This window comes from Rhinopithecus bieti, unplaced genomic scaffold (genome assembly GCF_001698545.2).
Source record: "Rhinopithecus bieti isolate Rb0 unplaced genomic scaffold, ASM169854v2 scaffold_15113, whole genome shotgun sequence".
NCBI lineage: Eukaryota > Metazoa > Chordata > Mammalia > Primates > Cercopithecidae > Rhinopithecus > Rhinopithecus bieti.
The window spans coordinates 2,339,094-2,355,534 of NW_016808703.1; positions in this window are offsets into that span (position 1 = coordinate 2,339,094).

Below are 16,441 nucleotides of genomic sequence, written 5' to 3' on the forward strand. Positions count from 1 at the left end.
ACACACACATACTTTTTTATATACTGAAAGTTTTGTTGTGATAGTTCACAATATATACAATTTAACCATTTAAAGTGTGCAATGCAAAATTCCCAGAGTTACAGAACCACTATCACAATTTTAGAGCATTTTGATCACTTCAGCATGAAAGCTCATACCCTTTGTCTATCACTCCGATATTTCCAAGTCAGACACCACTAAGCTGCTCTCTCTGTAACTTTGCCTATTCAGGATTTTCATATAGATGAAATCATATTATGTGTGATCTTTTGTGACTGGCATTTTGGTATAATGTTTTCAGAGTTCATCATATTGAAACATGTATGAATATTTCACATTTTTATAGCTTAACAGTATTCCATTGTATGAATATATGATATTTTATTTATCCGTTAATTAGTTGCTTGATATTTGTTTCCACTTTTTGATTATTCTAAATAATCCTTCTGTAAACTTTCATGTACAGGTTTTTCCAAGCATATGCTTTCACTTGGTCGGGGGGACATAGCTAGAAGTAGAACTGTTGGGTCCAATGATAATTCTATGTTTAATTTTTTGAAGAACTGTCAAAATGTTTTCCAAAGTGGCTGTACCATTTTTATATTTCCACCAGTAGTTCACGAAAGTTCCAATTTCTCTGTGTCTTTATTTACACTTTTTGTTATCCGTCATTTTGATTATAGACAAACTGGGGGGTGTGAAGCGTTATTTCTTATGGTTTCAATTTGCATTCATCTGATGACTGAGGTTGAGCATGTTTTCATGTGCTCATTGGCCAGTGGTATATTATCTTTGGGAAAGTTCGTTAATAGTGGTCATAGTGTACATTTTGATGACCCCCAATTTATTTGATATTTTGTTGTCAGTCATGCTATTGGTGTCAAATGTAAAAAATCATTGCAAAATCCAAGATCATAAAACTTTACTTCCAGGTTTTCTTCTAAGAGTTTCATACTTTTTGCTCTTGCATTTTGGTCTGTGATTCATTTTAAGTTAATTTTGTACATGGTGTAAGATAAGGATCCAAGTCCATTATTTTGCATCTATATGTCCAGTAGTCTCAAAGCCATTTGTTGAGGAGATCATACTTTCCCCACTGAACGGTCTACTCACCCTTGTAAAAAATCAATTGACCATAGATGTATTTGTATATTTCTGGACTGTTTATTTTATTCTGTTCATCTATATGTCCATCCTGATGCCAGCACCTCACTATTTTGGAAATGTGTTAAAAAGTGTGAGTACTCCAACTCTATTCTTTTCCAGATTGTTTTGACTACACTGGGTAACTTAAATTTCCACATAAATTTAGGACCCATTTGTCAATTTCTACAAAAAGTCAGCTAGGATTCTGATAGGGATTATGTAAAACTTATAGAACATTTTGGGGAGTATGACTATCTTAATAATGTTAGGTCTTCTGATTCTTGATCATGGATATCTTTCTATTTATCTAGAACACATTTCAGCAATGTTTGCAGTTTTTTTGTGTACATTATGACATTTTTACTTATTTTGCTAAATTTATTCCTAAGAATTTTATTTTTTGGTGCTATTGCATGTATAATTGTTTTCTTAATTTTATTGTGGATTTTCAATCTAGTTTACATAATAGAGTTGATTTTAAATTTTGTTTTCTACAACCCTCTGAACTCACTTATTACATTTAAAAGTTAAAAGCCCACAAAATGGATTCTTAAAGATTTTCTATACACAAGATCATGCCATTTGTGAATAGGGATAGTTTTATTCCTCATTTTTAATAAAGATACTTCTTTTTTTTCTTGTCTTTGCCCTTCTTAAACCTTCCAGTTCTAAGTCAAATAGAAATGGTGAGAGTGGACATATTATTTTATTCCTGATCTTAGAGACAAAGCATCTGGTTTTCACTAGTAAAATGTTGCTAAGTTTTTTGTACTTGCCCTTTTCAGGGTGAGAAATTTCTCTTCTGTTCCTAGTTTGTTGAGTGTTTTTAATACGAAGCAATAGTGGATTTTGCCAATTGCCTTCTCTGCACAAATTAGGGCAATCATCTTTTTTTTTTTTTAATCTTCATACTATTAATATGGTATTGATTGATTTTCATATGCTGAAACATTTTGCTTTCCTGGAATAAATGTCACTTGATGATGGTAATTTTTTTTCTATGGTACTGAATTCAGTTTGCTAATATATTTTTAAGGATTTTTTTTCATTTATATTCATAAGAGATGTTGGTCTGTTGTTTCCTTTTCTTTTCATGTTTTGTTTGGCTTTGGTATTAGGGTTAAATAGGCTAGGAAGCATTTTATCTTCTATTTTTTTAGAGGTTTGTGAGTCATATATATGTATATGAGACAGGGTTTCATTCCGTCTCATACCTAGGCTGTAGTGCAGTGGCACAATCATGGCTCACTGCATCCTCGACTTCCCAGTCTCAGCCGTTCCTCCCTCCTAAGTAGCTGGTACCACACATGTGCACCACCATACCTGGATAATTTTTTGTAGAGACAGAGTCTCCTTATATTGCTCAGGCTGGTCTCAAACTCCTAGGCTCAAGACATCCTCCAGCCTCATCCTTCCAAAGTGCTGAGATTATAGGTGTGAGCCACCATGCCGGGTGTATTAATTCTTTAAATGGTTGGTAGAATAAACCAATGAAGCCATCTAACCTGTTTGATTTATGGAACTAGTTATTGTTTATTAATAATTTAATTTTCTTACTTGCTCAGGTCTATTCAATTGCCTTTCTTCTTGTGTCAGTTTTGGTAGTTTGTGTCTTTCTAGGAATTTATCCATTTCATCGAAGTTATCTAAGTCATTGCCATGCAATTGCTCATAATATACATATATTTATTAATGTATATTTAAGATATATAACTATAAATATAAAATATATATACATTTCTGTAAGGTAGTACTATTTCCTTTCTAATCCTAGTAACTTTAATATTCTTTCTCGCTTTGTATGTCTGTCAATATAGCTAAATATTTGCTTATTTTGTTAATTTTTTATTTCAAAGAACCAACTTTTGTCTTTATTTAATTTCCCTGTTGCTTTTCTATTCTCTATTATATTAATTTCCAACCTAACGTGTATTTTTTTTTCTTCTTTTTGCTTTAGGTTTAATTTGCTCTTATTTTTTCAGTCTCTCAAAGTGGAAGTTTAGGCTAATTAGGAATCATTCTTGCTTTTTATGTAGATATTTACGACTATAAATTTTCCTTCAAGCACTGCTTTACCTGATTCTAATAATTTTTGGTGTGGTGTGCCTTCACATTTATTTATCTCAAAGTACTTTCTAATTTCCCTTGTGATTTCTTATTTGACCTCTTAGTTAATTAGGAGTACGTTATCTAGTATTCATATGTTTATGGGATTACCAAATTTCTGTTATTGATTTCTATGTTCAATCTACTGTGACCAGAGAACATACTTTGGGTAATTTGAATCCTTTCTATGTTCAATCTATTGTGACCAGAGAACATACTTTGGGTAATTTGAATCCTTTAAAATTTGTTTTGACTTGTTTAATGGCTCATAAACTGTCTCTCTTGGAGAAAGTTTCAGGTACACTTGAGAAAAGTGTGTATTCTACCATTGTTGGGTGCTGTATTGTATAAATGTCTGTTGGATTTAGTTGGTTTACAGTATGGTTGATATCTACTACTTCTTTGATAATCTTCTGCTTAGTTGTTCTGGCCATTATGGAAAGTGTTAAATTCTCTATTTTTTAATTATGATTTCTTTCTCTTTTCCTTTCTTCTTGTCAGTTTTATTTTTCATTTTTGGGCAGAGGAGGCCCCGTTTTGTAGGTCTTTGATTGTTACATCCAACTTATAGATTAAACTTTTATCCCTATGAAATAAGTCTCTTTTTCTTAGTAACACTTACTTGATTTAGAGACTAAATTTTGTACAGCCATTCCATATTTCTTATAATTTATGTTTTCATGATCTGTTTTTGAATCCAAAGTAAGTATATAGTTGGATCTTACATCTTTTAAATTCCTCTGACCATCTATGTCATTTGGAAATTTTAGTCTACTTACAATTAATGTTATTATGATATAGTTGGACTTATGTCTGGGAATTTATTTTTGTTTTCTGTGTGCCTTTTATATTCATTTATTTACTCCTTTTAATACATTAAATTAATATTTTCTAATGTAACATATTAATTACCTCAATTTGTTTGCTATGTCTATGTTTTTTAGCTGTTTTCTTAGCAGTTGTTCTAGGGCTTACCATATATATCTTAACTTTGGTACTTCACATTTAGACTAACCTAATTCATACTGAGGTCTAGAAACAATATACTAATATAGCTCTATTCCCTTTTCCCCACATTTGTGCTATGATTACTTTATATAATCATATGTCTCTTAAACAAGTGGGAGAAGAGAGGAGAGCAAATATGTATTTATATAGATGGTAATATTAACTTTCTTATATTCTATTTCTGGTTTTCTTTATTTATTCCTGTGGATACCTGTTACCAACTGGTGTTATTTCCTACTCCAATATAGTTTACCTCCCAGACAATTTCTTTGTAGTTGTATTAATCAGTTCTTACACTGCCATAAAAGCTGACACTGGGTAATGTATAAAGAAAAATGTTTTAATGGGTTCATGGTTCCATGGACTGTACAGGAACCATAATGCTGGCATCTACTTCTGGGGAAGCCTCGGGAAACTTTCAATCATGGCAGAAGGCAAAGGGAAAGCAGGCACATCTGACATGGCTGGAGCAGGAGGGAGAAAAATGGGGGGAAGTGCCACACGTTTCTAAACAACCAGATCTAATGAGAATTCTCTCACAAGACAGCACTAGGGGGATGGATGCTAAATCATTAGAAACCACCCCCATGGTTCAGTCACCTCCCACCATGCCCCACCTCCAAGACTGAGGATTACGATTCAATGTGAAATTTGAGGAGGGACACAGATCTGAACCATATAAATACAATTTTATTTTTATATATCTGTGTGTGTGTGTGTGTATGTGTGTGTGTGTATAGTTTTATACACTTCCTTTTTAGGTCATTAGAAGAAAAAAGTAGAAGACATATGCATATATGCTATATTTAATAATTCTACAGTTAATTTTATTGGAGGCCTTTGGTTTTGTTTTTCTTTTTATGTAGATTGGAACTATTATCTGGAATATCCTTTGGTATTTCTTGTAAATTGTATCTACTAGTAATAAATTCCCTCAGTTTTGTTTACCTGTGAATGTTTTAATTTTTTTCATTTTGAAAGATAGTTTGCTGGGTAAAATTTTGGTTTATGGTATTTTCTTTCAGTACTTTGAATATATTACTCTACTTCCTTTGGCCTCCATTTTTAGTTTAATCTTATTGGAGTTTCTTAGTAAATGAGAAACAATTTTTCTCTTGATCTTGTCAAAATTTTCCACTTTGACTTTCTGTACTTTTCCATATGTCTGTGTGTGTCTGTTTGTTTTCATGTTACTTGGTGTTCAATGAGCTCCTTAAATTTGTATATTCATGCCTTTCATCAAATTTGGAAAGCTTTCCAACTTTTACAACTTGTTTTCTAATTATTTTCTTCCTTCTCATCCATAGTAATTCCATTAAAAGCATATTAGTGTGCCTAATAGTGCCCCACATTTATCTGAGGCTCTGTTTACTTTTATTCATTCTCTTTTCTTTCTATTAATTTGATTGTATAATCTCTATTAATCTATTTTTCAAGCTTACTTATTCCTTCTTCTTCAAGTTTAAGTCTACTGTTGATCAACTCTAGTGATTTTTTTCATTTCAGTTGCTGGGCTTTTAAAGCCCAGAATTACAATTTGGTTCCTTTTATAACTGCTGTTCCATTATTGATATTGTCTATTTGATGAGATCTTATCATCATGCCTTCCTTTACTTTTTAAAGCATCATTTATTTTGCTTCTTTGAATATATGTATAATGGCTGTTTTGATCTTTTTTTGTGTTAAATACAACATCTAATAATTCTCACATGCAGTTGCTTTTGTTCAAATATATTTCATTATATGGGCCAAATTTTTTGTGTGTATCTTTAATTGTCTCATAATTTTTTCCAAAAAACTAAAAATTTTAGATAATATATTCCAATAATCTTATTCATTGTTTTTTTCTCCTCCCTCTGAAGCCTGTTTTAGTTATTCATTTAATTATTTGTTTAATGACTAGATGGATAACTTTAATACAGTCTATTCCTTTTCTCCCTCCACCCATTAAAAGTCTCTGATATTGCTCCTCAAATCTCACTGCCTTGGATGTGTACACAACTAGCCTAAAATGACAGTTGTTTTAGTAGGGCTTTCTTTGATTGTCTCTTTTTCTGACCACAACCAAATGTTAATATCCTCTAATTGCCAGCTCATTACTCTATTGTTGTTAATGTGTTCTGGAGCATGAATTCCTCCGCAGGTTAATCCAGTTAAATCTGGGATCTTTTGCATGAATAGTTTTTGAGTTCAACATTTTGGTTTGCCCTGACCTTTGGAGAGCACTTCTTAACTATTTATTCATTTGGTTACTCTGATAAGCCTGTTGGTCTGTGATTTAACTTATACCACTAATGAAATTATTAGCATCCTCTTAATTGCTTTCCACTGAAAGCTTCATAATTTTTTTGCATGCTCTTACGTTTGAAGTTCCCTACACTCTGTTTTTCACATAATGTCAAATATTTTAGGAAAAGCTTCTGAGCTCACTTTTTATGGCCTGACTGTCCCTCTGTGGGAAAAAAAAAAATTCAGGTCACATCTCTGGATTAAGAGCAGGAACACTATCCTGCTTCTCTTTGATTGACATTTCTGCTCTTGCTTCTTCCAGCATTGAACCTGCATCCTATGAATGAGCCAATGTGAAGGCAATCAGGATCCCAATATCCTTAACAAGTGTTCTCAAAGTAGACATTCTGTCCCACAGGTTTGGGAGGAGTGGAAGAAGATAGATACCAACATCTAAGGCAAAGTCAACCAAAATTTAGTCTCCGGAACAGGAATGTGAAGGATGAAGAATGAAATAAAGAATGTTGATTTCCTACCTCTCACACAAAGATGCCATAGCTCACAGCTGGCAGGTGGGGGTAGAATAACCTGAACCTGTATTGTCAGTTATCCTCACCTGGAATGGAAGTCACAATCTGCTGGGAGTGAGAAAGGACATAGTAGATTATAGTTCTAATATCACAGATTCTCACTGTTTTTACTGAGTTTTAGTCAATTTTCTTAAATAAATGTTTCTTCATTTCCTGTATACTCTTAGAAACATATCCACAGATTTAACATTGACCTTTTCTTAACGATATAAATTTCACCAGTTTTATGGAGGATTTCCATGGAGCTCCTCATGTTACCATTCCAGAACACTTATTCGTGAAACAAATATTTGTTGACTGTATAAAAATAGGTACTGTTTCCATGGTAATATGAAAAAATAGCAGTAGAAAATAGGGAGGTAGTTCTGAGAATAAAATCCTAAAATCTGTTATTTTAAAATTAAGAAACACAAAACTTAAATATATCCTTAGTATTAAACATCCAAAAAATACTGAGTTTCATAAAAGCAGAAATCATAATAGGCTTTATGTGGTTGTTTAATTTTTTAAATAACACACGTGTTTTATCATAACAGGAGAGCCAGTTCAACTTATTGACCTGAGAAATACTATTGGAAATGTGTTTGTTGACTACACAACTATGGAGTAGAAATCCTCTAAATGCAGGAAATGAAGTGATACACAAAAAGAAAAAGATTGGGATATTTGTAGGTAAGGTGTATAAAAAAACAAATCCACAAGCAAGAAAGATAGTAAGAGCTAAGCAATAGATTATGATAGGTTGAAGCATAGAGAATTACTGGTGGTTGCTTAAAGATCTGGGAAAAACTCTCTTGCCAGGTGACATTTCAAAGGAAATCTAAATGACAAGAAAGGGTCAAACAGAATTTCAAAGGATAGGGAAATCCAGGCAGCAGATAGGGCTATTGAAAATGATATAAAGGAAAAGCTTGGTTATTAAAGGAACAGAAAGAGTCAGTGTGACTGTGCCATGGTAGATAACACATTTGGCAATAATATTTAGTTATTGGGTCATGATAGCCCCCAATCAAATCATCTAATCAGCTGATATATAGCCCTAAGCAATGTGTAAAAATCTGATTCCCATTCTGCATCCAAAATTTTGCAAGTTCTATAAACCATTATTTATTGTTATTACTAAAATGGACCTTTCATTCTTGTCATGTCTGATAATCATTAAAATACTTAGATATTTTGTGAATAAAACCATTCTCAAGTTAGATTTGATTCTTTTGTTATCTATTTGGATCTGTTATTGCTATAAAATGCTTGGGATGTAATGTATGATATAGCAATTCATTTAATTCTGCTTGTTGAATTTTCACTTTATCTGATCTGCTTCTATAAATGTCCTATAACTACATCCAGTCTGATTATTCAATTATCTTGGCATTACTCCAGTCTAGAGCAGTTTCAGCATTCTTAATCCTACAGTGTAAATGTAGACTCACCATGTGGGAACTCCTGAAATCATGTTGTCTGTGTAAAAAGCAGAGAAAAGTATATGACTCATAATAGGAACTAACAAAGGTAAGTTTTGTTGCCTTTCTTGCTACCTTCCTTTCTCCCACCATTACTTTCTCCCCCTGCACAAGAAGAACCTGAGACAGGTAGGACTATCCATTGTTTTGTACCTCCTAATGAGAGGGGAAGTAATGGTTCAGAAGGAACTGTGATGTGGTGGGAAATCACAGGTTTTGGTACCAAAAGACCTGAGACCAGGCTTGTGTTCTAGTACTAACTTTTAATAGCTGTGTATTAGTCAGGGTTCTCCAGCAAAACAGAACTATAAGAATGTGCATATAACTACACACACACACACACACACACACATTCATTTTATTGTTTTAGTAACAGAAAGATTTATTAGAAATTTATTACCCTGAACTGGTGTTGCATGTGCCATAGTACTATTAGTCGTTAAAACTGATGTGAAGAGATATTCTTGCTTCCAAAATAGTCTTGAACAAAGCTATAAAATGTAGTTTCCAGTGTGATTTGTGTTCTGCCTCTTTCCCTTGGCAACCCACCAATGACTACGGTTATCCCTTTTACAGATGGAGATCGTGAGATACCAAGGTAGATGCTACTCTAATGGTTACACATTACAGTGAATGACAGGAATTGCCTTTCTCTGCCTGGCCTAGGTAGAAGGTATTGGAGAGGCTGATGTGTCTGATCAAAGATAGGGACATCCGTGGCCCCATCCAGTTGACACACAAAATAAACCATCATATTATACTTTGTTGCCATGAACAATTTACCTAAGTTCCCTGAGTATTAGTTTATTTTTGAATGAATTATAGTGGGTAAAACATCCCACGAAATATTATAAAGAATAAATTAAATATGCAAAATATATGAAAGCACTTTGTAAACTTTTATGGCCATAATATTTATCATTATTTTACCTGATTTTACCAAAAATTTTTAAATGAAGCTATAGGAATGTTTAAGTTACACATATAAAGATTCATTTTTAGATTTAACAGTCATACTTCTGGCATTTTTCTTATTTATGGTGCTACAGTGTACTGTTACATAGTATACATTCTGCTGGAGACTGTAACTTTTAGTTCCATTCAAGAAAATTTGGTAAATATTATAAAAGAAAGAAAGACTATAACTTTTTTAATTTCTGAGAAAGCTTTTAGAACATCTTTATCTAAGTCCAATCCAAGCTAATTTGAGATATTAATTTAGAGACTTTTCATTGCACTTTCTTTAAGTCAATCAGATGAGAGAGACCATGAGGGTGCTTGAGCAAAACAACATCTGGCATTTTCAGGGATGGGAGAATAATTCAGAGATCCAGGAGGACTGGACTGTGAGAAAGGCAGGCATCAGGTGCTGTTTGCTGTGTCAACAGTTAATAATTACATTGAGGATTTTTGCTCACAATTCTTTTGTATTCTAATTATTTATAGTTCAGGTCTCCAGCTTTTACATACCCCTTTCTGCTCCACAAGTCTCTGGAGATCTCTGAAAATAACTGTTGAAGAACAGTGACTTAGGTAACGGATTGAGTTGGATTTAAAGTCTTCATATTGAAGAATATATTATGTTTGTTTCTGTCGCCTACTATGACAATAAAACTCTCATGGTTACTGATTATTCCCAAGCTATTCCAAATAGTGACAATCAAAAAATAGAGAGAACATAAGGGTAATGGCAAAGAGGAAAGAGTACATTCAACAAGAAAACTTTTGCTTACATTGCTTGACATGGTATATTTAAATGCAATTGTAAATGTTACTTAAGGGGAACTATTTTAGAAAAAGTTAATAGTTTCTGAAAGATAGAGATTTGATTAAATCAGAATCATGCTCAGGTGATGTATTAGCCAGGTTTCTCCAGAGAAACAGAACCAATTCAGTAATACATATGTGGGGTGTATGTGTGGGCGTGTGTGTGTACATTTCTCATACTATGTTACCTGTAATATATGGTGTAAGGAAATGACTCACATGATTATGAAAACTGGAGACATAAGAAAACTAGTGGTATGCTTTCAGTTTGAAAGCAAAGTCCTGAGAATCAGAAAACCAATCTTGTAAGTCCCAGGCTGAGGACAGAAGACCAGTGTCTCAGCTAATGCAGTCAGGCAGAGAGAGCAAATTCTTCCTTCCTCTACCTTTTTGTTCTATTTAGGACTTCAATAAATTGAATGATGCTTGCCCACACTGAGGAAGGCAGTCTTCTCCCAGTACAAATCTAGACTCTATTGATTCTAATGCTAATCTCATATAGAAATGCTCTCTCAGACACACCCAGAAATAATGCTTAACTAAATACCTGGGCACTCTGTAAAATGTCACTCTGTAAAGCTGACATATAAAATTAGCCATCACAGAAGTATAACTATCAACTTTCCCATTTTTAAATTCACATGTTACATTATACTGGATATAAATTTTTGGAAATGCAGGGGTGTAAAAGGTTGAGAAAATCTTAAAAATACTAAAATCAAGTAGGAGGAGTTGAAGAAAAAATAAAATTGTGGTGAATATTGAATAAAATAGTTTCCTTGGCTAAAAACTTCCATATGGAATAGCATATTGAGTTTCTTCCCAAGAGTGGCAAAACTATATACCAGATTGATTGAATCTGGCCTTCTGTGGAACATAAGTTTATATACACATTTGTAGAGAACAGAAAAAAAAAGAGAGTCATATTAGGTGTTATGTGGAGTTACTAGACAGTTTCCTAAAAACTAAGCATTATGTACTCTTTAAGTTAAAATTTAAAGCTTTATTTTAGAAGCTATGAGATAATAATTTATTTAAACATTTTTAAACCTGTAAATTTTATTGGAATATATTGTTCTAGCTTGAATTTTCTGAGGGAACACAAGATACTAGTCACAAAAATGGTTCCCCACTTTTAGCAGAACAACAAAAATGTTCTCCCCACTTTATAGAATCTTTAAATATGAAGGCAAATAGCTGATCTCCAATGAGTTAAGAAAAGTTTAAATTCTGATATAATAATGAATATAAAATATGTGTGTATACACAGCATGCATATATACAAACAAAATTAGTAAATATATAAGTTATGCATAATATATATGAATATGTTAATTATATATGCATAAATATATAATAAATTAACAAATTCATCTTTTTTAAGTCTTTTATAATATAATCATTTTATATATTCTCAGATTTCAAAAAGAGATAATACAGGCTTCTTGATACTATAACAGGGTAGCCCAAATAGTGAGATTATGAAGGTCAACTAAGAAAATGACTAATCCACAGAATGCTATGTAAAAAGGTCATTGAATGATCCTGAAGCCTACATAGAGTTCTATACAATTGCTTTCAGTAGAAAATCTCCTCAAAAGTTGAACACAATAATTTTTAGATAATTTTAGGATTAATGCAATTGAAAGACTCAAGAATACTTCACATAAAAATAATACACAGAAATAAGTGGAGAAAATTAGCTACATTTTGAAAAGATATTCTTCACACAGTAAAAAATTCTCATAGTGCTGTTCTAAATTTCAAATAAAGGATAAATTTAAAATTATAGATAAGTGAAATTTGCATATCTTTCCCAATATTAAATTTTTACAATTGCATGACAACATATAACTAAGCTAATTTACAATTAAAATAGTGAAGAACAGTGGATGAAATAATACAATGTATTAAATATAATGACTGGTTAGTCAATTTATTTTGAATACCAAACAGAAGTGAGATTTCAGAGTGAAATATATTGCTTTTGTATTTGTCTTTCTAGTTTGCTAATGATCATTACTAGACAAATTATGAAATCCACACACACTTTTCCCCAAAACAGTGCCTGACATATTAAAAAGAAAAATCTCCTAAACTGAATCAGGTATTAATAAAGTACTGAAATTGTGACACCATTTATAAACTTTTGAACCACAAATATTGTATTTCCATTGCCTAAATTTTACTTTAGGCTGAAATAGAAACTAACATTTATCAGACTCATTAACCCTCAATGAAAAGATGAAAGGGTTAAGAATCAGAGTTGTCAAGATTATGTAGAGTTAGGGACAAGAAATTGGAAGAGAGAAACTTTCTCTTTTGATTAGACATTCAGTCTCTTGGTTATATTTTGGCTTCTATTGAGTCTCACTCATTATTCTGTATTCCATTCATTGATGATTATTGGTGGGTGTTAAGAGCCTAGAATAATTTTAATACCTAATTAAAATGTTTTGAAGTTTGAATATCCTACATTGTTATTTTAAAAGTGTATGTGTGTGATTTTTAAGCATTGCATTAGCAGTGATCATTTATAGGAACTGTCTTCAATATATGTGGCTCAGCCAAATTTGTGAGTTCATTATTCATAAGCACATTAGATTCATCTATATATTTTAGCTGAAAAGTTACTCAATCATCATTTCTTGTCAAAATTATTATAATGCCATAATGATGTGCTTGAAAGACTATAATTAAGAGTAAGTTAACAATGCCATCTGAAACTCAAAACTGAGAGATGATTATAATTTAACCCAATTACTCTATTGTAAATGATCTCAGCTTTTCAAGGACTTCTAAGTAAATTTTATTATATTCTTACAAAATATGTGCCACCTAAAATAATTCTGATGATCAAGCTCCTGAATAAAAGCATGTGTTTATTTGCCAAAAATCCCTATAAAACAAAAAACAAAACAGTCTGATTATTTCACTTATTAATAAAAAAATTCTTAAAAATTCAAATTTAGTAATATTTAAAAATGGTTGAAGCAAAGCTGAATATATTGAAATGATATCCAATTTGCTATGAATTGGCCACTGTTTCCATTTGTTTTGTGAATTTGCAGGACTAGAGTCTGGAAAACGCATATCTGTATTTTGTCAGGGGAAATTATCTTGTTTGGGAATATTTACAAACCACAACAGAAGAAATTGAAGCATCTTTCACTTAGGGTGAAATGTCAAGCAAAAAAGATAAGAAGATTATTTTCTCTGTCAATTTCTGTTTCACATAGTTTTCTCTAAGTTGTTTTAATAACCATGTATTATAGGTGGGCAACCTGCTCCTATGTATGAATCAACTGGGGGGTAAACAAGTCACCTGGCATAAGTGGCAGAAGATTTAGCATATATTTATTCTATTATTCTACACTTCAAGTAGAAGTTACTAGGCACTTTTCACCTTTCCAATAATCACCTAGTTAAATTTTAACAATGCCCTTCTCCCTTGAGCATTTGGATACCAAGGATTGCTCAATTTCTTTGAGGTGAGTGCTACTCAGTCTATTTGTGGTAAAAATATATGTTTTTCTTTTTGTTATTTATTTCTAATGTATGGGTTTTATGCATTGATACTTTAATAAAATAAATAGAGAAGCTTTTTTTTTTTTTTTTTTTTTTTTTAATGTTGTGGTTTTGTGGAATGGTTATTTTAAAAAAAAAAAAGAGAAGGTTTTTTTTTTTTTTTGAGATGTAGTCTCGCTCTGTCACCCAGCTAGCTGGACTGCAGCAGTGGTGTGATCTCGGCTCACTGCAACCTCCGCCTCCTGGGTTCAAGCGATTCTCCTGCCTCAGCCTCCCAAGTAGCTGGGACTACAGTTGCATGCCACCACGCCCGGCTTATCTTTTGTATTTTTAGTAGCGACAGGGTTTCACCATGTTAGCCAGGATGGTCTTGAGCTCCTGACCTCGTGATCCGCCCACCTCGGCCTCCCAAAGTGCTGGGATTACAGGCTTGAGCCATCACACCCAGTGAGAAGCTTTTTCAAAATCACACAAACACAGGCCATTATTACACTAAATACATATAATACTGTGGCTATGGCAATGGTTTGCAGATCTCGCTTTGTGTAGTACTGCTTTAGTGACCTAGTGCACTGTTTAATTTTTGATGGGGTTATGAGCGTGTGAATTAACTTAGCTTGTTCTTGCTAGTCTTTTTTCTTGAAAGCAGAATCCTATTCATTGTCTATTATCTTTTGTTAAACAGCGTAACTAGATTGGTTTTGGTTCTGCCTGACTTAGTTCTTTTCTTCATTCATTTAAGTAAGACTTCTAACTCTTACTATGAATTTCATTCCTGTTTTTAGATCTCTGTGTCTTGCTAGAACTGGAAAGAATCTGTTACCCTTGTCCACGTGGGTATTTAATGACTCGAGTCATTGCCCTAACTTCCAAGTAGCTCACTATCTAAATGTATTTCTGTTTCTCTTCCAGCCTTATTTATAGCATGATGTTGTAATACTTCCCCTAACTCAAGGGTTCTTAAGAGTTTTCTAGTCCTCTAGAGCATTAGTCAATTTCCTTTAGAAGGTTCATGAACCAATAAATATATGCATTATTTTGTGCATTGGTGCACATGATATATTCAAAGTCTTTTTTGTTGTTGTTTCAAAAGATATACTGTTGCCGTTTCTTTGTGTGTGTGGAAAGACTACAGCGCTATCAGCCAATAAACTGTAATAGATTAAAAATTCCAAACTTCTTGATAGGTAACTTGAACTCAAGGCAATAAGAGGATAATTATCTATTTCCTTACCAATCATTGTCATAAAGTATTATTTTTCAGGACTTGTAAAAAAATTAAATAATCCTAACTCTGGATATGTATACTCAAACTATAGATCAAGTGTAGCATAAAGAAAAAAATCAATCACATTTGCATCACCATCCTAGTCTACACATATGAGCATGAGCAATCATCAGATTAGAGATTTAAGGGATATTATTGTAGGTTCAGCATGATATTATATGAAGCACACAACCAACTATTGATGGTTTGAAGCTGAAAAGAGGGCCACAAACAAAGAAATCTGTTCAACCAGTAGAAGCTGTAAACAATCCCTGAGAACATTTTCAATAAGAAGCCACCAGCAAGGAGCCCAGCCCTGCCTGAATCTTGATTTTAGCTGAGACCCATTTTCAGACTTCTCACCTTCAAAATTTTAAGATAATAAGTGTATTAATCTGTTCTCATACTGCTATGAAGAAATACCCAAGACTGGGTAATTTATAAAGAAAAGAGGTTTATCTATGTAAATAAACTAGAAAATCTAGAAAAAATGGATACATTCCTGGACACATACACACTCCCAAGACTGAACCAGAAAGAAGTTGAATCTCTGAATAGACCAATAACAAGTTCTGAAATCGAGATAATAATAAATATCTTACCAAACAAAACAAAACAAAAAAAAAAACAAGAAAACAAAACCCAGAACCAGATGAATTTACAGCTGAATTCTACCAGAAGTACAAAAAGGAGCTGATAACCTTTCTACTGAAAGTATTCCAAAAAAGTGAAAAGAAGGGACTCCTCCCTAACTCATTCTATGAGGCCAGCATCATCCTGATATCAAAACCTGGCGGAGATACAACAAAAAAAGAAAACTTCAGGCCAATATCCCTGATGAACATCAATGCAAAAATTCTCAATAAAATACTGGCAAAACGAATACAACAGCAAATTGAAAAAGTTATCAAACACAATCAAGTTGGCTTCATCCCCAGGATGCAAGACTGGTTCAACATATGCAAATCAATAAATCTAATTCATCACATAAACAGATCTAAAGACCAAAAGCACATGATTATCTCAATAGATACAGAAATGGTCTTTGATACAATTCAACATCCCATCATGTTAAAAACTCTCAATAAACTAATTATTGAAGGAACATACCTCAAAATAATAAGAATCATTTATGACAAACCCACAGTCAATATCATACTGAATTGACAAAACCTGGAAGCATTTCACTTGAAAACCAGCACAAGATGAGGATGCCCTCTTTCACCACTCCTATTCAACATAATATTGGAAATTCTGGCCAGGACAATCAGGCAACAGAAAGAAATAAAGCATATTCAAATAGAAAGAGAGGAAGTCAGATTATCCTTGTTTGCAGA